Consider the following 22,103-nt stretch of genomic DNA (forward strand, 5'->3'; position numbering starts at 1 on the left):
CATAAAGAGGAGGAATTTCAAAATAAAATCCACTGGTTTTAAGTTGTCATGCTTGATGCCATCTTTCTTCCTTTTTGGCCCTTATACAGAAGACATTCTTCATCTCACAATTGCACTATCAGTAAAGACGTAGCCAAGGTAAATTTGAGGTTTCATGCAAGTGAAAATCCCATTTTTAAGATAGGAAGTTTCTTTTTGAGATGATGAAAACAAGGCACTGCTGAGATTCGAACTCAGGATCTCCTGTTTACTAGACAGGCGCTTTAACCAACTAAGCCACAGCACCACAAGCTGGAAAGCCTATGAAATGCAATAGAATCTGGATCGATGACAAGGCCTTGGGTTTTGAAGTTCCATAATTGAATGATCCATCTTCTAGCACAGCTTCAACTTGGTACTTGTTTTTCTTCCAAGTTATGACACAGAATAGGCAGATTGAAGGAATGCCACAGCAGGGCCAAAAGAGTTTGCCCCAATCTAACTGTAAAGAATAGACACTGTAATATCTTCAATGAAAACACACTGACCCGTAAAAATAATCATTACATCTTTTCTCCTTAGCGCATGTGCGCCATGTAGACGAGGTGGCCGAGTGGTTAAGGCGATGGACTGCTAATCCATTGTGCTCTGCATGCATGGGTTCTAATCCCATCCTCGTCGGTTTATTCTGCTTGTTTCATGTTGTATTGTTTTCATTTCTAGCCAAAGCGGTAGATACGTCAAGCTTGAAAGTTTATCTTCCTTTTTAAGAAAGCTGCTATCAAACTTTGCAGAGTTAGAAGTGTAAATCCACTGGTTTTATTTTGAAATGCTTGATGCCATCCTTTATTCTCTAAAGAAAGTTATATCGTCTAATTCCTTTTTAAGCGTTTCGACAGCAGAGATTTTTTTTCTCTCAACTGCACTATGTTTTGACTGTGGTAAAGACTTGTTTAATGTCATACAAGAACAAAAGTCCACCTTTTTTTTGCTAAAATGACCCAAACTGAGATGAAGAAAGAAAACCACTGCTGACGTTCGAAATCAAGATTTTCTGTTTACTAAACAGGCACTTAGACCAACTAAGCCAAAAGACAAAAAGGTGTGATACTTTAGAAAGCCTGCTTAGCGAGTCAGATGCATAAAGAGGAGGAATTTCAAAATAAAATCCACTGGTTTTAAGTTGTCATGCTTGATGCCATCTTTCTTCCTTTTTGGCCCTTATACAGAAGACATTCTTCATCTCACAATTGCACTATCAGTAAAGACGTAGCCAAGGTAAATTTGAGGTTTCATGCAAGTGAAAATCCCATTTTTAAGATAGGAAGTTTCTTTTTGAGATGATGAAAACAAGGCACTGCTGAGATTCGAACTCAGGATCTCCTGTTTACTAGACAGGCGCTTTAACCAACTAAGCCACAGCACCACAAGCTGGAAAGCCTATGAAATGCAATAGAATCTGGATCGATGACAAGGCCTTGGGTTTTGAAGTTCCATAATTGAATGATCCATCTTCTAGCACAGCTTCAACTTGGTACTTGTTTTTCTTCCAAGTTATGACACAGAATAGGCAGATTGAAGGAATGCCACAGCAGGGCCAAAAGAGTTTGCCCCAATCTAACTGTAAAGAATAGACACTGTAATATCTTCAATGAAAACACACTGACCCGTAAAAATAATCATTACATCTTTTCTCCTTAGCGCATGTGCGCCATGTAGACGAGGTGGCCGAGTGGTTAAGGCGATGGACTGCTAATCCATTGTGCTCTGCATGCATGGGTTCGAATCCCATCCTCGTCGGTTTATTCTGCTTGTTTCATGTTGTATTGTTTTCATTTCTAGCCAAAGCGGTAGATACGTCAAGCTTGAAAGTTTATCTTCCTTTTTAAGAAAGCTGCTATCAAACTTTGCAGAGTTAGAAGTGTAAATCCACTGGTTTTATTTTGAAATGCTTGATGCCATCCTTTATTCTCTAAAGAAAGTTATATCGTCTAATTCCTTTTTAAGCGTTTCGACAGCAGAGATTTTTTTTCTCTCAACTGCACTATGTTTTGACTGTGGTAAAGACTTGTTTAATGTCATACAAGAACAAAAGTCCACCTTTTTTTGGCTAAAATGACCCAAACTGAGATGAAGAAAGAAAACCACTGCTGACGTTCGAAATCAAGATTTTCTGTTTACTAAACAGGCACTTAGACCAACTAAGCCAAAGGACAAAAAGGTGTGATACTTTAGAAAGCCTGCTTAGCGAGTCAGATGCATAAAGAGGAGGAATTTCAAAATAAAATCCACTGGTTTTAAGTTGTCATGCTTGATGCCATCTTTCTTCCTTTTTGGCCCTTATACAGAAGACATTCTTCATCTCACAATTGCACTATCAGTAAAGACGTAGCCAAGGTAAATTTGAGGTTTCATGCAAGTGAAAATCCCATTTTTAAGATAGGAAGTTTCTTTTTGAGATGATGAAAACAAGGCACTGCTGAGATTCGAACTCAGGATCTCCTGTTTACTAGACAGGCGCTTTAACCAACTAAGCCACAGCACCACAAGCTGGAAAGCCTATGAAATGCAATAGAATCTGGATCGATGACAAGGCCTTGGGTTTTGAAGTTCCATAATTGAATGATCCATCTTCTAGCACAGCTTCAACTTGGTACTTGTTTTTCTTCCAAGTTATGACACAGAATAGGCAGATTGAAGGAATGCCACAGCAGGGCCAAAAGAGTTTGCCCCAATCTAACTGTAAAGAATAGACACTGTAATATCATCAATGAAAATACACTGACCCGTAAAAATAATCATTACATCTTTTCTCCTTAGCGCATGTGCGCCATGTAGACGAGGTGGCCGAGTGGTTAAGGCGATGGACTGCTAATCCATTGTGCTCTGCATGCATGGGTTCGAATCCCATCCTCGTCGGTTTATTCTGCTTGTTTCATGTTGTATTGTTTTCATTTCTAGCCAAAGCGGTAGATACGTCAAGCTTGAAAGTTTATCTTCCTTTTTAAGAAAGCTGCTATCAAACTTTGCAGAGTTAGAAGTGTAAATCCACTGGTTTTATTTTGAAATGCTTGATGCCATCCTTTATTCTCTAAAGAAAGTTATATCGTCTAATTCCTTTTTAAGCGTTTCGACAGCAGAGATTTTTTTTCTCTCAACTGCACTATGTTTTGACTGTGGTAAAGACTTGTTTAATGTCATACAAGAACAAAAGTCCACCTTTTTTTGGCTAAAATGACCCAAACTGAGATGAAGAAAGAAAACCACTGCTGACGTTCGAAATCAAGATTTTCTGTTTACTAAACAGGCACTTAGACCAACTAAGCCAAAGGACAAAAAGGTGTGATACTTTAGAAAGCCTGCTTAGCGAGTCAGATGCATAAAGAGGAGGAATTTCAAAATAAAATCCACTGGTTTTAAGTTGTCATGCTTGATGCCATCTTTCTTCCTTTTTGGCCCTTATACAGAAGACATTCTTCATCTCACAATTGCACTATCAGTAAAGACGTAGCCAAGGTAAATTTGAGGTTTCATGCAAGTGAAAATCCCATTTTTAAGATAGGAAGTTTCTTTTTGAGATGATGAAAACAAGGCACTGCTGAGATTCGAACTCAGGATCTCCTGTTTACTAGACAGGCGCTTTAACCAACTAAGCCACAGCACCACAAGCTGGAAAGCCTATGAAATGCAATAGAATCTGGACCGACGACAAGGCCTTGGGTTTTGAAGTTCCATAATTGAATGATCCATCTTCTAGCACAGCTTCAACTTGGTACTTGTTTTTCTTCCAAGTTATGACACAGAATAGGCAGATTGAAGGAATGCCACAGCAGGGCCAAAAGAGTTTGCCCCAATCTAACTGTAAAGAATAGACACTGTAATATCTTCAATGAAAACACACTGACCCGTAAAAATAATCATTACATCTTTTCTCCTTAGCGCATGTGCGCCATGTAGACGAGGTGGCCGAGTGGTTAAGGCGATGGACTGCTAATCCATTGTGCTCTGCATGCATGGGTTCGAATCCCATCCTCGTCGGTTTAATCTGCTTGTTTCATGTTGTATTGTTTTGTTTTCATTTCTAGCCAAAGCGGTAGATACGTCAAGCTTGAAAGTTTATCTTCCTTTTTAAGAAAGCTGCTATCAAACTTTGCAGAGTTAGAAGTGTAAATCCACTGGTTTTATTTTGAAATGCTTGATGCCATCCTTTATTCTCTAAAGAAAGTTATATCGTCTAATTCCTTTTTAAGCGTTTCGACAGCAGAGATTTTTTTTCTCTCAACTGCACTATGTTTTGACTGTGGTAAAGACTTGTTTAATGTCATACAAGAACAAAAGTCCACCTTTTTTTTGCTAAAATGACCCAAACTGAGATGAAGAAAGAAAACCACTGCTGACGTTCGAAATCAAGATTTTCTGTTTACTAAACAGGCACTTAGACCAACTAAGCCAAAGGACAAAAAGGTGTGATACTTTAGAAAGCCTGCTTAGCGAGTCAGATGCATAAAGAGGAGGAATTTCAAAATAAAATCCACTGGTTTTAAGTTGTCATGCTTGATGCCATCTTTCTTCCTTTTTGGCCCTTATACAGAAGACATTCTTCATCTCACAATTGCACTATCAGTAAAGACGTAGACAAGGTAAATTTGAGGTTTCATGCAAGTGAAAATCCCATTTTTAAGATAGGAAGTTTCTTTTTGAGATGATGAAAACAAGGCACTGCTGAGATTCGAACTCAGGATCTCCTGTTTACTAGACAGGCGCTTTAACCAACTAAGCCACAGCACCACAAGCTGAAAAGCCTATGAAATGCAATAGAATCTGGATCGATGACAAGGCCTTGGGTTTTGAAGTTCCATAATTGAATGATCCATCTTCTAGCACAGCTTCAACTTGTTACTTGTTTTTCTTCCAAGTTATGACACAGAATAGGCAGATTGAAGGAATGCCACAGCAGGGCCAAAAGAGTTTGCCCCAATCTAACTGTAAAGAATAGACACTGTAATATCTTCAATGAAAACACACTGACCCGTAAAAATAATCATTACATCTTTTCTCCTTAGCGCATGTGCGCCATGTAGACGAGGTGGCCGAGTGGTTAAGGCGATGGACTGCTAATCCATTGTGCTCTGCATGCATGGGTTCGAATCCCATCCTCGTCGGTTTAATCTGCTTGTTTCATGTTGTATTGTTTTGTTTTCATTTCTAGCCAAAGCGGTAGATACGTCAAGCTTGAAAGTTTATCTTCCTTTTTAAGAAAGCTGCTATCAAACTTTGCAGAGTTAGAAGTGTAAATCCACTGGTTTTATTTTGAAATGCTTGATGCCATCCTTTATTCTCTAAAGAAAGTTATATCGTCTAATTCCTTTTTAAGCGTTTCGACAGCAGAGATTTTTGTTCTCTCAACTGCACTATGTTTTGACTGTGGTAAAGACTTGTTTAATGTCATACAAGAACAAAAGTCCACCTTTTTTTTGCTAAAATGACCCAAACTGAGATGAAGAAAGAAAACCACTGCTGACGTTCGAAATCAAGATTTTCTGTTTACTAAACAGGCACTTAGACCAACTAAGCCAAAGGACAAAAAGGTGTGATACTTTAGAAAGCCTGCTTAGCGAGTCAGATGCATAAAGAGGAGGAATTTCAAAATAAAATCCACTGGTTTTAAGTTGTCATGCTTGATGCCATCTTTCTTCCTTTTTGGCCCTTATACAGAAGACATTCTTCATCTCACAATTGCACTATCAGTAAAGACGTAGACAAGGTAAATTTGAGGTTTCATGCAAGTGAAAATCCCATTTTTAAGATAGGAAGTTTCTTTTTGAGATGATGAAAACAAGGCACTGCTGAGATTCGAACTCAGGATCTCCTGTTTACTAGACAGGCGCTTTAACCAACTAAGCCACAGCACCACAAGCTGGAAAGCCTATGAAATGCAATAGAATCTGGACCGACGACAAGGCCTTGGGTTTTGAAGTTCCATAATTGAATGATCCATCTTCTAGCACAGCTTCAACTTGGTACTTGTTTTTCTTCCAAGTTATGACACAGAATAGGCAGATTGAAGGAATGCCACAGCAGGGCCAAAAGAGTTTGCCCCAATCTAACTTTAAAGAATAGACACTGTAATATCTTCAATGAAAACACACTGACCCGTAAAAATAATCATTACATCTTTTCTCCTTAGCGCATGTGCGCCATGTAGACGAGGTGGCCGAGTGGTTAAGGCGATGGACTGCTAATCCATTGTGCTCTGCATGCATGGGTTCGAATCCCATCCTCGTCGGTTTAATCTGCTTGTTTCATGTTGTATTGTTTTGTTTTCATTTCTAGCCAAAGCGGTAGATACGTCAAGCTTGAAAGTTTATCTTCCTTTTTAAGAAAGCTGCTATCAAACTTTGCAGAGTTAGAAGTGTAAATCCACTGGTTTTATTTTGAAATGCTTGATGCCATCCTTTATTCTCTAAAGAAAGTTATATCGTCTAATTCCTTTTTAAGCGTTTCGACAGCAGAGATTTTTTTTCTCTCAACTGCACTATGTTTTGACTGTGGTAAAGACTTGTTTAATGTCATACAAGAACAAAAGTCCACCTTTTTTTTGCTAAAATGACCCAAACTGAGATGAAGAAAGAAAACCACTGCTGACGTTCGAAATCAAGATTTTCTGTTTACTAAACAGGCACTTAGACCAACTAAGCCAAAGGACAAAAAGGTGTGATACTTTAGAAAGCCTGCTTAGCGAGTCAGATGCATAAAGAGGAGGAATTTCAAAATAAAATCCACTGGTTTTAAGTTGTCATGCTTGATGCCATCTTTCTTCCTTTTTGGCCCTTATACAGAAGACATTCTTCATCTCACAATTGCACTATCAGTAAAGACGTAGACAAGGTAAATTTGAGGTTTCATGCAAGTGAAAATCCCATTTTTAAGATAGGAAGTTTCTTTTTGAGATGATGAAAACAAGGCACTGCTGAGATTCGAACTCAGGATCTCCTGTTTACTAGACAGGCGCTTTAACCAACTAAGCCACAGCACCACAAGCTGAAAAGCCTATGAAATGCAATAGAATCTGGATCGATGACAAGGCCTTGGGTTTTGAAGTTCCATAATTGAATGATCCATCTTCTAGCACAGCTTCAACTTGTTACTTGTTTTTCTTCCAAGTTATGACACAGAATAGGCAGATTGAAGGAATGCCACAGCAGGGCCAAAAGAGTTTGCCCCAATCTAACTGTAAAGAATAGACACTGTAATATCTTCAATGAAAACACACTGACCCGTAAAAATAATCATTACATCTTTTCTCCTTAGCGCATGTGCGCCATGTAGACGAGGTGGCCGAGTGGTTAAGGCGATGGACTGCTAATCCATTGTGCTCTGCATGCATGGGTTCGAATCCCATCCTCGTCGGTTTAATCTGCTTGTTTCATGTTGTATTGTTTTGTTTTCATTTCTAGCCAAAGCGGTAGATACGTCAAGCTTGAAAGTTTATCTTCCTTTTTAAGAAAGCTGCTATCAAACTTTGCAGAGTTAGAAGTGTAAATCCACTGGTTTTAATTTGAAATGCTTGATGCCATCCTTTATTCTCTAAAGAAAGTTATATCGTCTAATTCCTTTTTAAGCGTTTCGACAGCAGAGATTTTTTTTCTCTCAACTGCACTATGTTTTGACTGTGGTAAAGACTTGTTTAATGTCATACAAGAACAAAAGTCCACCTTTTTTTTGCTAAAATGACCCAAACTGAGATGAAGAAAGAAAACCACTGCTGACGTTCGAAATCAAGATTTTCTGTTTACTAAACAGGCACTTAGACCAACTAAGCCAAAGGACAAAAAGGTGTGATACTTTAGAAAGCCTGCTTAGCGAGTCAGATGCATAAAGAGGAGGAATTTCAAAATAAAATCCACTGGTTTTAAGTTGTCATGCTTGATGCCATCTTTCTTCCTTTTTGGCCCTTATACAGAAGACATTCTTCATCTCACAATTGCACTATCAGTAAAGACGTAGCCAAGGTAAATTTGAGGTTTCATGCAAGTGAAAATCCCATTTTTAAGATAGGAAGTTTCTTTTTGAGATGATGAAAACAAGGCACTGCTGAGATTCGAACTCAGGATCTCCTGTTTACTAGACAGGCGCTTTAACCAACTAAGCCACAGCACCACAAGCTGGAAAGCCTATGAAATGCAATAGAATCTGGACCGACGACAAGGCCTTGGGTTTTGAAGTTCCATAATTGAATGATCCATCTTCTAGCACAGCTTCAACTTGGTACTTGTTTTTCTTCCAAGTTATGACACAGAATAGGCAGATTGAAGGAATGCCACAGCAGGGCCAAAAGAGTTTGCCCCAATCTAACTTTAAAGAATAGACACTGTAATATCTTCAATGAAAACACACTGACCCGTAAAAATAATCATTACATCTTTTCTCCTTAGCGCATGTGCGCCATGTAGACGAGGTGGCCGAGTGGTTAAGGCGATGGACTGCTAATCCATTGTGCTCTGCATGCATGGGTTCGAATCCCATCCTCGTCGGTTTAATCTGCTTGTTTCATGTTGTATTGTTTTGTTTTCATTTCTAGCCAAAGCGGTAGATACGTCAAGCTTGAAAGTTTATCTTCCTTTTTAAGAAAGCTGCTATCAAACTTTGCAGAGTTAGAAGTGTAAATCCACTGGTTTTATTTTGAAATGCTTGATGCCATCCTTTATTCTCTAAAGAAAGTTATATCGTCTAATTCCTTTTTAAGCGTTTCGACAGCAGAGATTTTTTTTCTCTCAACTGCACTATGTTTTGACTGTGGTAAAGACTTGTTTAATGTCATACAAGAACAAAAGTCCACCTTTTTTTTGCTAAAATGACCCAAACTGAGATGAAGAAAGAAAACCACTGCTGACGTTCGAAATCAAGATTTTCTGTTTACTAAACAGGCACTTAGACCAACTAAGCCAAAGGACAAAAAGGTGTGATACTTTAGAAAGCCTGCTTAGCGAGTCAGATGCATAAAGAGGAGGAATTTCAAAATAAAATCCACTGGTTTTAAGTTGTCATGCTTGATGCCATCTTTCTTCCTTTTTGGCCCTTATACAGAAGACATTCTTCATCTCACAATTGCACTATCAGTAAAGACGTAGACAAGGTAAATTTGAGGTTTCATGCAAGTGAAAATCCCATTTTTAAGATAGGAAGTTTCTTTTTGAGATGATGAAAACAAGGCACTGCTGAGATTCGAACTCAGGATCTCCTGTTTACTAGACAGGCGCTTTAACCAACTAAGCCACAGCACCACAAGCTGAAAAGCCTATGAAATGCAATAGAATCTGGATCGATGACAAGGCCTTGGGTTTTGAAGTTCCATAATTGAATGATCCATCTTCTAGCACAGCTTCAACTTGTTACTTGTTTTTCTTCCAAGTTATGACACAGAATAGGCATATTGAAGGAATGCCACAGCAGGGCCAAAAGAGTTTGCCCCAATCTAACTGTAAAGAATAGACACTGTAATATCTTCAATGAAAACACACTGACCCGTAAAAATAATCATTACATCTTTTCTCCTTAGCGCATGTGCGCCATGTAGACGAGGTGGCCGAGTGGTTAAGGCGATGGACTGCTAATCCATTGTGCTCTGCATGCATGGGTTCGAATCCCATCCTCGTCGGTTTAATCTGCTTGTTTCATGTTGTATTGTTTTGTTTTCATTTCTAGCCAAAGCGGTAGATACGTCAAGCTTGAAAGTTTATCTTCCTTTTTAAGAAAGCTGCTATCAAACTTTGCAGAGTTAGAAGTGTAAATCCACTGGTTTTATTTTGAAATGCTTGATGCCATCCTTTATTCTCTAAAGAAAGTTATATCGTCTAATTCCTTTTTAAGCGTTTCGACAGCAGAGATTTTTTTTCTCTCAACTGCACTATGTTTTGACTGTGGTAAAGACTTGTTTAATGTCATACAAGAACAAAAGTCCACCTTTTTTTTGCTAAAATGACCCAAACTGAGATGAAGAAAGAAAACCACTGCTGACGTTCGAAATCAAGATTTTCTGTTTACTAAACAGGCACTTAGACCAACTAAGCCAAAGGACAAAAAGGTGTGATACTTTAGAAAGCCTGCTTAGCGAGTCAGATGCATAAAGAGGAGGAATTTCAAAATAAAATCCACTGGTTTTAAGTTGTCATGCTTGATGCCATCTTTCTTCCTTTTTGGCCCTTATACAGAAGACATTCTTCATCTCACAATTGCACTATCAGTAAAGACGTAGACAAGGTAAATTTGAGGTTTCATGCAAGTGAAAATCCCATTTTTAAGATAGGAAGTTTCTTTTTGAGATGATGAAAACAAGGCACTGCTGAGATTCGAACTCAGGATCTCCTGTTTACTAGACAGGCGCTTTAACCAACTAAGCCACAGCACCACAAGCTGAAAAGCCTATGAAATGCAATAGAATCTGGATCGATGACAAGGCCTTGGGTTTTGAAGTTCCATAATTGAATGATCCATCTTCTAGCACAGCTTCAACTTGTTACTTGTTTTTCTTCCAAGTTATGACACAGAATAGGCAGATTGAAGGAATGCCACAGCAGGGCCAAAAGAGTTTGCCCCAATCTAACTTTAAAGAATAGACACTGTAATATCTTCAATGAAAACACACTGACCCGTAAAAATAATCATTACATCTTTTCTCCTTAGCGCATGTGCGCCATGTAGACGAGGTGGCCGAGTGGTTAAGGCGATGGACTGCTAATCCATTGTGCTCTGCATGCATGGGTTCGAATCCCATCCTCGTCGGTTTAATCTGCTTGTTTCATGTTGTATTGTTTTGTTTTCATTTCTAGCCAAAGCGGTAGATACGTCAAGCTTGAAAGTTTATCTTCCTTTTTAAGAAAGCTGCTATCAAACTTTGCAGAGTTAGAAGTGTAAATCCACTGGTTTTATTTTGAAATGCTTGATGCCATCCTTTATTCTCTAAAGAAAGTTATATCGTCTAATTCCTTTTTAAGCGTTTCGACAGCAGAGATTTTTTTTCTCTCAACTGCACTATGTTTTGACTGTGGTAAAGACTTGTTTAATGTCATACAAGAACAAAAGTCCACCTTTTTTTTGCTAAAATGACCCAAACTGAGATGAAGAAAGAAAACCACTGCTGACGTTCGAAATCAAGATTTTCTGTTTACTAAACAGGCACTTAGACCAACTAAGCCAAAGGACAAAAAGGTGTGATACTTTAGAAAGCCTGCTTAGCGAGTCAGATGCATAAAGAGGAGGAATTTCAAAATAAAATCCACTGGTTTTAAGTTGTCATGCTTGATGCCATCTTTCTTCCTTTTTGGCCCTTATACAGAAGACATTCTTCATCTCACAATTGCACTATCAGTAAAGACGTAGCCAAGGTAAATTTGAGGTTTCATGCAAGTGAAAATCCCATTTTTAAGATAGGAAGTTTCTTTTTGAGATGATGAAAACAAGGCACTGCTGAGATTCGAACTCAGGATCTCCTGTTTACTAGACAGGCGCTTTAACCAACTAAGCCACAGCACCACAAGCTGGAAAGCCTATGAAATGCAATAGAATCTGGACCGACGACAAGGCCTTGGGTTTTGAAGTTCCATAATTGAATGATCCATCTTCTAGCACAGCTTCAACTTGGTACTTGTTTTTCTTCCAAGTTATGACACAGAATAGGCAGATTGAAGGAATGCCACAGCAGGGCCAAAAGAGTTTGCCCCAATCTAACTTTAAAGAATAGACACTGTAATATCTTCAATGAAAACACACTGACCCGTAAAAATAATCATTACATCTTTTCTCCTTAGCGCATGTGCGCCATGTAGACGAGGTGGCCGAGTGGTTAAGGCGATGGACTGCTAATCCATTGTGCTCTGCATGCATGGGTTCGAATCCCATCCTCGTCGGTTTAATCTGCTTGTTTCATGTTGTATTGTTTTGTTTTCATTTCTAGCCAAAGCGGTAGATACGTCAAGCTTGAAAGTTTATCTTCCTTTTTAAGAAAGCTGCTATCAAACTTTGCAGAGTTAGAAGTGTAAATCCACTGGTTTTATTTTGAAATGCTTGATGCCATCCTTTATTCTCTAAAGAAAGTTATATCGTCTAATTCCTTTTTAAGCGTTTCGACAGCAGAGATTTTTTTTCTCTCAACTGCACTATGTTTTGACTGTGGTAAAGACTTGTTTAATGTCATACAAGAACAAAAGTCCACCTTTTTTTTGCTAAAATGACCCAAACTGAGATGAAGAAAGAAAACCACTGCTGACGTTCGAAATCAAGATTTTCTGTTTACTAAACAGGCACTTAGACCAACTAAGCCAAAGGACAAAAAGGTGTGATACTTTAGAAAGCCTGCTTAGCGAGTCAGATGCATAAAGAGGAGGAATTTCAAAATAAAATCCACTGGTTTTAAGTTGTCATGCTTGATGCCATCTTTCTTCCTTTTTGGCCCTTATACAGAAGACATTCTTCATCTCACAATTGCACTATCAGTAAAGACGTAGACAAGGTAAATTTGAGGTTTCATGCAAGTGAAAATCCCATTTTTAAGATAGGAAGTTTCTTTTTGAGATGATGAAAACAAGGCACTGCTGAGATTCGAACTCAGGATCTCCTGTTTACTAGACAGGCGCTTTAACCAACTAAGCCACAGCACCACAAGCTGGAAAGCCTATGAAATGCAATAGAATCTGGATCGATGACAAGGCCTTGGGTTTTGAAGTTCCATAATTGAATGATCCATCTTCTAGCACAGCTTCAACTTGTTACTTGTTTTTCTTCCAAGTTATGACACAGAATAGGCATATTGAAGGAATGCCACAGCAGGGCCAAAAGAGTTTGCCCCAATCTAACTGTAAAGAATAGACACTGTAATATCTTCAATGAAAACACACTGACCCGTAAAAATAATCATTACATCTTTTCTCCTTAGCGCATGTGCGCCATGTAGACGAGGTGGCCGAGTGGTTAAGGCGATGGACTGCTAATCCATTGTGCTCTGCATGCATGGGTTCGAATCCCATCCTCGTCGGTTTAATCTGCTTGTTTCATGTTGTATTGTTTTGTTTTCATTTCTAGCCAAAGCGGTAGATACGTCAAGCTTGAAAGTTTATCTTCCTTTTTAAGAAAGCTGCTATCAAACTTTGCAGAGTTAGAAGTGTAAATCCACTGGTTTTATTTTGAAATGCTTGATGCCATCCTTTATTCTCTAAAGAAAGTTATATCGTCTAATTCCTTTTTAAGCGTTTCGACAGCAGAGATTTTTTTTCTCTCAACTGCACTATGTTTTGACTGTGGTAAAGACTTGTTTAATGTCATACAAGAACAAAAGTCCACCTTTTTTTTGCTAAAATGACCCAAACTGAGATGAAGAAAGAAAACCACTGCTGACGTTCGAAATCAAGATTTTCTGTTTACTAAACAGGCACTTAGACCAACTAAGCCAAAGGACAAAAAGGTGTGATACTTTAGAAAGCCTGCTTAGCGAGTCAGATGCATAAAGAGGAGGAATTTCAAAATAAAATCCACTGGTTTTAAGTTGTCATGCTTGATGCCATCTTTCTTCCTTTTTGGCCCTTATACAGAAGACATTCTTCATCTCACAATTGCACTATCAGTAAAGACGTAGCCAAGGTAAATTTGAGGTTTCATGCAAGTGAAAATCCCATTTTTAAGATAGGAAGTTTCTTTTTGAGATGATGAAAACAAGGCACTGCTGAGATTCGAACTCAGGATCTCCTGTTTACTAGACAGGCGCTTTAACCAACTAAGCCACAGCACCACAAGCTGGAAAGCCTATGAAATGCAATAGAATCTGGACCGACGACAAGGCCTTGGGTTTTGAAGTTCCATAATTGAATGATCCATCTTCTAGCACAGCTTCAACTTGGTACTTGTTTTTCTTCCAAGTTATGACACAGAATAGGCAGATTGAAGGAATGCCACAGCAGGGCCAAAAGAGTTTGCCCCAATCTAACTTTAAAGAATAGACACTGTAATATCTTCAATGAAAACACACTGACCCGTAAAAATAATCATTACATCTTTTCTCCTTAGCGCATGTGCGCCATGTAGACGAGGTGGCCGAGTGGTTAAGGCGATGGACTGCTAATCCATTGTGCTCTGCATGCATGGGTTCGAATCCCATCCTCGTCGGTTTAATCTGCTTGTTTCATGTTGTATTGTTTTGTTTTCATTTCTAGCCAAAGCGGTAGATACGTCAAGCTTGAAAGTTTATCTTCCTTTTTAAGAAAGCTGCTATCAAACTTTGCAGAGTTAGAAGTGTAAATCCACTGGTTTTATTTTGAAATGCTTGATGCCATCCTTTATTCTCTAAAGAAAGTTATATCGTCTAATTCCTTTTTAAGCGTTTCGACAGCAGAGATTTTTTTTCTCTCAACTGCACTATGTTTTGACTGTGGTAAAGACTTGTTTAATGTCATACAAGAACAAAAGTCCACCTTTTTTTTGCTAAAATGACCCAAACTGAGATGAAGAAAGAAAACCACTGCTGACGTTCGAAATCAAGATTTTCTGTTTACTAAACAGGCACTTAGACCAACTAAGCCAAAGGACAAAAAGGTGTGATACTTTAGAAAGCCTGCTTAGCGAGTCAGATGCATAAAGAGGAGGAATTTCAAAATAAAATCCACTGGTTTTAAGTTGTCATGCTTGATGCCATCTTTCTTCCTTTTTGGCCCTTATACAGAAGACATTCTTCATCTCACAATTGCACTATCAGTAAAGACGTAGACAAGGTAAATTTGAGGTTTCATGCAAGTGAAAATCCCATTTTTAAGATAGGAAGTTTCTTTTTGAGATGATGAAAACAAGGCACTGCTGAGATTCGAACTCAGGATCTCCTGTTTACTAGACAGGCGCTTTAACCAACTAAGCCACAGCACCACAAGCTGAAAAGCCTATGAAATGCAATAGAATCTGGATCGATGACAAGGCCTTGGGTTTTGAAGTTCCATAATTGAATGATCCATCTTCTAGCACAGCTTCAACTTGTTACTTGTTTTTCTTCCAAGTTATGACACAGAATAGGCAGATTGAAGGAATGCCACAGCAGGGCCAAAAGAGTTTGCCCCAATCTAACTGTAAAGAATAGACACTGTAATATCTTCAATGAAAACACACTGACCCGTAAAAATAATCATTACATCTTTTCTCCTTAGCGCATGTGCGCCATGTAGACGAGGTGGCCGAGTGGTTAAGGCGATGGACTGCTAATCCATTGTGCTCTGCATGCATGGGTTCGAATCCCATCCTCGTCGGTTTATTCTGCTTGTTTCATGTTGTATTGTTTTCATTTCTAGCCAAAGCGGTAGATACGTCAAGCTTGAAAGTTTATCTTCCTTTTTAAGAAAGCTGCTATCAAACTTTGCAGAGTTAGAAGTGTAAATCCACTGGTTTTATTTTGAAATGCTTGATGCCATCCTTTATTCTCTAAAGAAAGTTATATCGTCTAATTCCTTTTTAAGCGTTTCGACAGCAGAGATTTTTTTTCTCTCAACTGCACTATGTTTTGACTGTGGTAAAGACTTGTTTAATGTCATACAAGAACAAAAGTCCACCTTTTTTTTGCTAAAATGACCCAAACTGAGATGAAGAAAGAAAACCACTGCTGACGTTCGAAATCAAGATTTTCTGTTTACTAAACAGGCACTTAGACCAACTAAGCCAAAGGACAAAAAGGTGTGATACTTTAGAAAGCCTGCTTAGCGAGTCAGATGCATAAAGAGGAGGAATTTCAAAATAAAATCCACTGGTTTTAAGTTGTCATGCTTGATGCCATCTTTCTTCCTTTTTGGCCCTTATACAGAAGACATTCTTCATCTCACAATTGCACTATCAGTAAAGACGTAGCCAAGGTAAATTTGAGGTTTCATGCAAGTGAAAATCCCATTTTTAAGATAGGAAGTTTCTTTTTGAGATGATGAAAACAAGGCACTGCTGAGATTCGAACTCAGGATCTCCTGTTTACTAGACAGGCGCTTTAACCAACTAAGCCACAGCACCACAAGCTGGAAAGCCTATGAAATGCAATAGAATCTGGATCGATGACAAGGCCTTGGGTTTTGAAGTTCCATAATTGAATGATCCATCTTCTAGCACAGCTTCAACTTGGTACTTGTTTTTCTTCCAAGTTATGACACAGAATAGGCAGATTGAAGGAATGCCACAGCAGGGCCAAAAGAGTTTGCCCCAATCTAACTGTAAAGAATAGACACTGTAATATCTTCAATGAAAACACACTGACCCGTAAAAATAATCATTACATCTTTTCTCCTTAGCGCATGCGCACCATGTAGACGAGGTGGCCGAGTGGTTAAGGCGATGGACTGCTAATCCATTGTGCTCTGCATGCATGGGTTCGAATCCCATCCTCGTCGGTTTATTCTGCTTGTTTCATGTTGTATTGTTTTGTTTTCATTTCTAGCCAAAGCGGTAGATACGTCAAGCTTGAAAGTTTATCTTCCTTTTTAAGAAAGCTGCTATCAAACTTTGCAGAGTTAGAAGTGTAAATCCACTGGTTTTATTTTGAAATGCTTGATGCCATCCTTTATTCTCTAAAGAAAGTTATATCGTCTAATTCCTTTTTAAGCGTTTCGACAGCAGAGATTTTTTTTCTCTCAACTGCACTATGTTTTGACTGTGGTAAAGACTTGTTTAATGTCATACAAGAACAAAAGTCCACCTTTTTTTTGCTAAAATGACCCAAACTGAGATGAAGAAAGAAAACCACTGCTGACGTTCGAAATCAAGATTTTCTGTTTACTAAACAGGCACTTAGACCAACTAAGCCAAAGGACAAAAAGGTGTGATACTTTAGAAAGCCTGCTTAGCGAGTCAGATGCATAAAGAGGAGGAATTTCAAAATAAAATCCACTGGTTTTAAGTTGTCATGCTTGATGCCATCTTTCTTCCTTTTTGGCCCTAATACAGAAGACATTCTTCATCTCACAATTGCACTATCAGTAAAGACGTAGCCAAGGTAAATTTGAGGTTTCATGCAAGTGAAAATCCCATTTTTAAGATAGGAAGTTTCTTTTTGAGATGATGAAAACAAGGCACTGCTGAGATTCGAACTCAGGATCTCCTGTTTACTAGACAGGCGCTTTAACCAACTAAGCCACAGCACCACAAGCTGAAAAGCCTATGAAATGCAATAGAATCTGGATTGATGACAAGGCCTTGGGTTTTGAAGTTCCATAATTGAATGATCCATCTTCTAGCACAGCTTCAACTTGGTACTTGTTTTTCTTCCAAGTTATGACACAGAATAGGCAGATTGAAGGAATGCCACAGCAGGGCCAAAAGAGTTTGCCCCAATCTAACTGTAAAGAATAGACACTGTAATATCTTCAATGAAAACACACTGACCCGTAAAAATAATCATTACATCTTTTCTCCTTAGCGCATGTGCGCCATGTAGACGAGGTGGCCGAGTGGTTAAGGCGATGGACTGCTAATCCATTGTGCTCTGCATGCATGGGTTCGAATCCCATCCTCGTCGGTTTAATCTGCTTGTTTCATGTTGTATTGTTTTGTTTTCATTTCTAGCCAAAGCGGTAGATACGTCAAGCTTGAAAGTTTATCTTCCTTTTTAAGAAAGCTGCTATCAAACTTTGCAGAGTTAGAAGTGTAAATCCACTGGTTTTATTTTGAAATGCTTGATGCCATCCTTTATTCTCTAAAGAAAGTTATATCGTCTAATTCCTTTTTAAGCGTTTCGACAGCAGAGATTTTTTTTCTCTCAACTGCACTATGTTTTGACTGTGGTAAAGACTTGTTTAATGTCATACAAGAACAAAAGTCCACCTTTTTTTTGCTAAAATGACCCAAACTGAGATGAAGAAAGAAAACCACTGCTGACGTTCGAAATCAAGATTTTCTGTTTACTAAACAGGCACTTAGACCAACTAAGCCAAAGGACAAAAAGGTGTGATACTTTAGAAAGCCTGCTTAGCGAGTCAGATGCATAAAGAGGAGGAATTTCAAAATAAAATCCACTGGTTTTAAGTTGTCATGCTTGATGCCATCTTTCTTCCTTTTTGGCCCTTATACAGAAGACATTCTTCATCTCACAATTGCACTATCAGTAAAGACGTAGCCAAGGTAAATTTGAGGTTTCATGCAAGTGAAAATCCCATTTTTAAGATAGGAAGTTTCTTTTTGAGATGATGAAAACAAGGCACTGCTGAGATTCGAACTCAGGATCTCCTGTTTACTAGACAGGCGCTTTAACCAACTAAGCCACAGCACCACAAGCTGGAAAGCCTATGAAATGCAATAGAATCTGGATCGATGACAAGGCCTTGGGTTTTGAAGTTCCATAATTGAATGATCCATCTTCTAGCACAGCTTCAACTTGGTACTTGTTTTTCTTCCAAGTTATGACACAGAATAGGCAGATTGAAGGAATGCCACAGCAGGGCCAAAAGAGTTTGCCCCAATCTAACTGTAAAGAATAGACACTGTAATATCTTCAATGAAAACACACTGACCCGTAAAAATAATCATTACATCTTTTCTCCTTAGCGCATGCGCACCATGTAGACGAGGTGGCCGAGTGGTTAAGGCGATGGACTGCTAATCCATTGTGCTCTGCATGCATGGGTTCGAATCCCATCCTCGTCGGTTTATTCTGCTTGTTTCATGTTGTATTGTTTTGTTTTCATTTCTAGCCAAAGCGGTAGATACGTCAAGCTTGAAAGTTTATCTTCCTTTTTAAGAAAGCTGCTATCAAACTTTGCAGAGTTAGAAGTGTAAATCCACTGGTTTTATTTTGAAATGCTTGATGCCATCCTTTATTCTCTAAAGAAAGTTATATCGTCTAATTCCTTTTTAAGCGTTTCGACAGCAGAGATTTTTTTTCTCTCAACTGCACTATGTTTTGACTGTGGTAAAGACTTGTTTAATGTCATACAAGAACAAAAGTCCACCTTTTTTTTGCTAAAATGACCCAAACTGAGATGAAGAAAGAAAACCACTGCTGACGTTCGAAATCAAGATTTTCTGTTTACTAAACAGGCACTTAGACCAACTAAGCCAAAGGACAAAAAGGTGTGATACTTTAGAAAGCCTGCTTAGCGAGTCAGATGCATAAAGAGGAGGAATTTCAAAATAAAATCCACTGGTTTTAAGTTGTCATGCTTGATGCCATCTTTCTTCCTTTTTGGCCCTAATACAGAAGACATTCTTCATCTCACAATTGCACTATCAGTAAAGACGTAGCCAAGGTAAATTTGAGGTTTCATGCAAGTGAAAATCCCATTTTTAAGATAGGAAGTTTCTTTTTGAGATGATGAAAACAAGGCACTGCTTAGATTCGAACTCAGGATCTCCTGTTTACTAGACAGGCGCTTTAACCAACTAAGCCACAGCACCACAAGCTGGAAAGCCTATGAAATGCAATAGAATCTGGATCGATGACAAGGCCTTGGGTTTTGAAGTTCCATAATTGAATGATCCATCTTCTAGCACAGCTTCAACTTGGTACTTGTTTTTCTTCCAAGTTATGACACAGAATAGGCAGATTGAAGGAATGCCACAGCAGGGCCAAAAGAGTTTGCCCCAATCTAACTGTAAAGAATAGACACTGTAATATCTTCAATGAAAACACACTGACCCGTAAAAATAATCATTACATCTTTTCTCCTTAGCGCATGTGCGCCATGTAGACGAGGTGGCCGAGTGGTTAAGGCGATGGACTGCTAATCCATTGTGCTCTGCATGCATGGGTTCGAATCCCATCCTCGTCGGTTTAATCTGCTTGTTTCATGTTGTATTGTTTTCATTTCTAGCCAAAGCGGTAGATACGTCAAGCTTGAAAGTTTATCTTCCTTTTTAAGAAAGCTGCTATCAAACTTTGCAGAGTTAGAAGTGTAAATCCACTGGTTTTATTTTGAAATGCTTGATGCCATCCTTTATTCTCTAAAGAAAGTTATATCGTCTAATTCCTTTTTAAGCGTTTCGACAGCAGAGATTTTTTTTCTCTCAACTGCACTATGTTTTGACTGTGGTAAAGACTTGTTTAATGTCATACAAGAACAAAAGTCCACCTTTTTTTTGCTAAAATGACCCAAACTGAGATGAAGAAAGAAAACCACTGCTGACGTTCGAAATCAAGATTTTCTGTTTACTAAACAGGCACTTAGACCAACTAAGCCAAAGGACAAAAAGGTGTGATACTTTAGAAAGCCTGCTTAGCGAGTCAGATGCATAAAGAGGAGGAATTTCAAAATAAAATCCACTGGTTTTAAGTTGTCATGCTTGATGCCATCTTTCTTCCTTTTTGGCCCTAATACAGAAGACATTCTTCATCTCACAATTGCACTATCAGTAAAGACGTAGCCAAGGTAAATTTGAGGTTTCATGCAAGTGAAAATCCCATTTTTAAGATAGGAAGTTTCTTTTTGAGATGATGAAAACAAGGCACTGCTTAGATTCGAACTCAGGATCTCCTGTTTACTAGACAGGCGCTTTAACCAACTAAGCCACAGCACCACAAGCTGGAAAGCCTATGAAATGCAATAGAATCTGGATCGATGACAAGGCCTTGGGTTTTGAAGTTCCATAATTGAATGATCCATCTTCTAGCACAGCTTCAACTTGGTACTTGTTTTTCTTCCAAGTTATGACACAGAATAGGCAGATTGAAGGAATGCCACAGCAGGGCCAAAAGAGTTTGCCCCAATCTAACTGTAAAGAATAGACACTGTAATATCTTCAATGAAAACACACTGACCCGTAAAAATAATCATTACATCTTTTCTCCTTAGCGCATGTGCGCCATGTAGACGAGGTGGCCGAGTGGTTAAGGCGATGGACTGCTAATCCATTGTGCTCTGCATGCATGGGTTCGAATCCCATCCTCGTCGGTTTAATCTGCTTGTTTCATGTTGTATTGTTTTCATTTCTAGCCAAAGCGGTAGATACGTCAAGCTTGAAAGTTTATCTTCCTTTTTAAGAAAGCTGCTATCAAACTTTGCAGAGTTAGAAGTGTAAATCCACTGGTTTTATTTTGAAATGCTTGATGCCATCCTTTATTCTCTAAAGAAAGTTATATCGTCTAATTCCTTTTTAAGCGTTTCGACAGCAGAGATTTTTTTTCTCTCAACTGCACTATGTTTTGACTGTGGTAAAGACTTGTTTAATGTCATACAAGAACAAAAGTCCACCTTTTTTTTGCTAAAATGACCCAAACTGAGATGAAGAAAGAAAACCACTGCTGACGTTCGAAATCAAGATTTTCTGTTTACTAAACAGGCACTTAGACCAACTAAGCCAAAGGACAAAAAGGTGTGATACTTTAGAAAGCCTGCTTAGCGAGTCAGATGCATAAAGAGGAGGAATTTCAAAATAAAATCCACTGGTTTTAAGTTGTCATGCTTGATGCCATCTTTCTTCCTTTTTGGCCCTAATACAGAAGACATTCTTCATCTCACAATTGCACTATCAGTAAAGACGTAGCCAAGGTAAATTTGAGGTTTCATGCAAGTGAAAATCCCATTTTTAAGATAGGAAGTTTCTTTTTGAGATGATGAAAACAAGGCACTGCTTAGATTCGAACTCAGGATCTCCTGTTTACTAGACAGGCGCTTTAACCAACTAAGCCACAGCACCACAAGCTGGAAAGCCTATGAAATGCAATAGAATCTGGATCGATGACAAGGCCTTGGGTTTTGAAGTTCCATAATTGAATGATCCATCTTCTAGCACAGCTTCAACTTGGTACTTGTTTTTCTTCCAAGTTATGACACAGAATAGGCAGATTGAAGGAATGCCACAGCAGGGCCAAAAGAGTTTGCCCCAATCTAACTGTAAAGAATAGACACTGTAATATCTTCAATGAAAACACACTGACCCGTAAAAATAATCATTACATCTTTTCTCCTTAGCGCATGTGCGCCATGTAGACGAGGTGGCCGAGTGGTTAAGGCGATGGACTGCTAATCCATTGTGCTCTGCATGCATGGGTTCGAATCCCATCCTCGTCGGTTTAATCTGCTTGTTTCATGTTGTATTGTTTTCATTTCTAGCCAAAGCGGTAGATACGTCAAGCTTGAAAGTTTATCTTCCTTTTTAAGAAAGCTGCTATCAAACTTTGCAGAGTT

General features: G+C 38.7%; 19 non-coding genes across 19 annotated transcripts; all 19 read left to right on the plus strand.

Moving 5' to 3' along the window:
* Positions 1-1,697: 1,697 nt before the first annotated feature.
* Positions 1,698-1,779, plus strand: TRNAS-GCU (transfer RNA serine (anticodon GCU)). Its single transcript has one exon. It is a non-coding gene; the product is annotated as a tRNA-Ser (tRNA).
* Positions 1,780-2,816: 1,037 nt separating this feature from the next.
* On the plus strand, positions 2,817-2,898 carry TRNAS-GCU (transfer RNA serine (anticodon GCU)). Its single transcript has one exon. It is a non-coding gene; the product is annotated as a tRNA-Ser (tRNA).
* A 1,037-nt stretch (positions 2,899-3,935) lies between these two features.
* TRNAS-GCU (transfer RNA serine (anticodon GCU)) lies at positions 3,936-4,017 on the plus strand. The gene has a single exon. It is a non-coding gene; the product is annotated as a tRNA-Ser (tRNA).
* A 1,042-nt stretch (positions 4,018-5,059) lies between these two features.
* TRNAS-GCU (transfer RNA serine (anticodon GCU)) lies at positions 5,060-5,141 on the plus strand. Its single transcript has one exon. It is a non-coding gene; the product is annotated as a tRNA-Ser (tRNA).
* Positions 5,142-6,183: 1,042 nt separating this feature from the next.
* TRNAS-GCU (transfer RNA serine (anticodon GCU)) lies at positions 6,184-6,265 on the plus strand. The gene has a single exon. It is a non-coding gene; the product is annotated as a tRNA-Ser (tRNA).
* Positions 6,266-7,307: 1,042 nt separating this feature from the next.
* On the plus strand, positions 7,308-7,389 carry TRNAS-GCU (transfer RNA serine (anticodon GCU)). The gene has a single exon. It is a non-coding gene; the product is annotated as a tRNA-Ser (tRNA).
* Positions 7,390-8,431: 1,042 nt separating this feature from the next.
* On the plus strand, positions 8,432-8,513 carry TRNAS-GCU (transfer RNA serine (anticodon GCU)). The gene has a single exon. It is a non-coding gene; the product is annotated as a tRNA-Ser (tRNA).
* Positions 8,514-9,555: 1,042 nt separating this feature from the next.
* On the plus strand, positions 9,556-9,637 carry TRNAS-GCU (transfer RNA serine (anticodon GCU)). Its single transcript has one exon. It is a non-coding gene; the product is annotated as a tRNA-Ser (tRNA).
* A 1,042-nt stretch (positions 9,638-10,679) lies between these two features.
* TRNAS-GCU (transfer RNA serine (anticodon GCU)) lies at positions 10,680-10,761 on the plus strand. The gene has a single exon. It is a non-coding gene; the product is annotated as a tRNA-Ser (tRNA).
* Positions 10,762-11,803: 1,042 nt separating this feature from the next.
* Positions 11,804-11,885, plus strand: TRNAS-GCU (transfer RNA serine (anticodon GCU)). The gene has a single exon. It is a non-coding gene; the product is annotated as a tRNA-Ser (tRNA).
* A 1,042-nt stretch (positions 11,886-12,927) lies between these two features.
* Positions 12,928-13,009, plus strand: TRNAS-GCU (transfer RNA serine (anticodon GCU)). Its single transcript has one exon. It is a non-coding gene; the product is annotated as a tRNA-Ser (tRNA).
* A 1,042-nt stretch (positions 13,010-14,051) lies between these two features.
* On the plus strand, positions 14,052-14,133 carry TRNAS-GCU (transfer RNA serine (anticodon GCU)). The gene has a single exon. It is a non-coding gene; the product is annotated as a tRNA-Ser (tRNA).
* A 1,042-nt stretch (positions 14,134-15,175) lies between these two features.
* TRNAS-GCU (transfer RNA serine (anticodon GCU)) lies at positions 15,176-15,257 on the plus strand. Its single transcript has one exon. It is a non-coding gene; the product is annotated as a tRNA-Ser (tRNA).
* A 1,037-nt stretch (positions 15,258-16,294) lies between these two features.
* On the plus strand, positions 16,295-16,376 carry TRNAS-GCU (transfer RNA serine (anticodon GCU)). Its single transcript has one exon. It is a non-coding gene; the product is annotated as a tRNA-Ser (tRNA).
* A 1,042-nt stretch (positions 16,377-17,418) lies between these two features.
* TRNAS-GCU (transfer RNA serine (anticodon GCU)) lies at positions 17,419-17,500 on the plus strand. The gene has a single exon. It is a non-coding gene; the product is annotated as a tRNA-Ser (tRNA).
* Positions 17,501-18,542: 1,042 nt separating this feature from the next.
* On the plus strand, positions 18,543-18,624 carry TRNAS-GCU (transfer RNA serine (anticodon GCU)). The gene has a single exon. It is a non-coding gene; the product is annotated as a tRNA-Ser (tRNA).
* Positions 18,625-19,666: 1,042 nt separating this feature from the next.
* TRNAS-GCU (transfer RNA serine (anticodon GCU)) lies at positions 19,667-19,748 on the plus strand. Its single transcript has one exon. It is a non-coding gene; the product is annotated as a tRNA-Ser (tRNA).
* Positions 19,749-20,785: 1,037 nt separating this feature from the next.
* On the plus strand, positions 20,786-20,867 carry TRNAS-GCU (transfer RNA serine (anticodon GCU)). The gene has a single exon. It is a non-coding gene; the product is annotated as a tRNA-Ser (tRNA).
* A 1,037-nt stretch (positions 20,868-21,904) lies between these two features.
* TRNAS-GCU (transfer RNA serine (anticodon GCU)) lies at positions 21,905-21,986 on the plus strand. The gene has a single exon. It is a non-coding gene; the product is annotated as a tRNA-Ser (tRNA).
* Positions 21,987-22,103: the final 117 nt, after the last annotated feature.

Source organism: Ranitomeya imitator, chromosome 7 (assembly GCF_032444005.1).
Source record: "Ranitomeya imitator isolate aRanImi1 chromosome 7, aRanImi1.pri, whole genome shotgun sequence".
Lineage (NCBI taxonomy): Eukaryota > Metazoa > Chordata > Amphibia > Anura > Dendrobatidae > Ranitomeya > Ranitomeya imitator.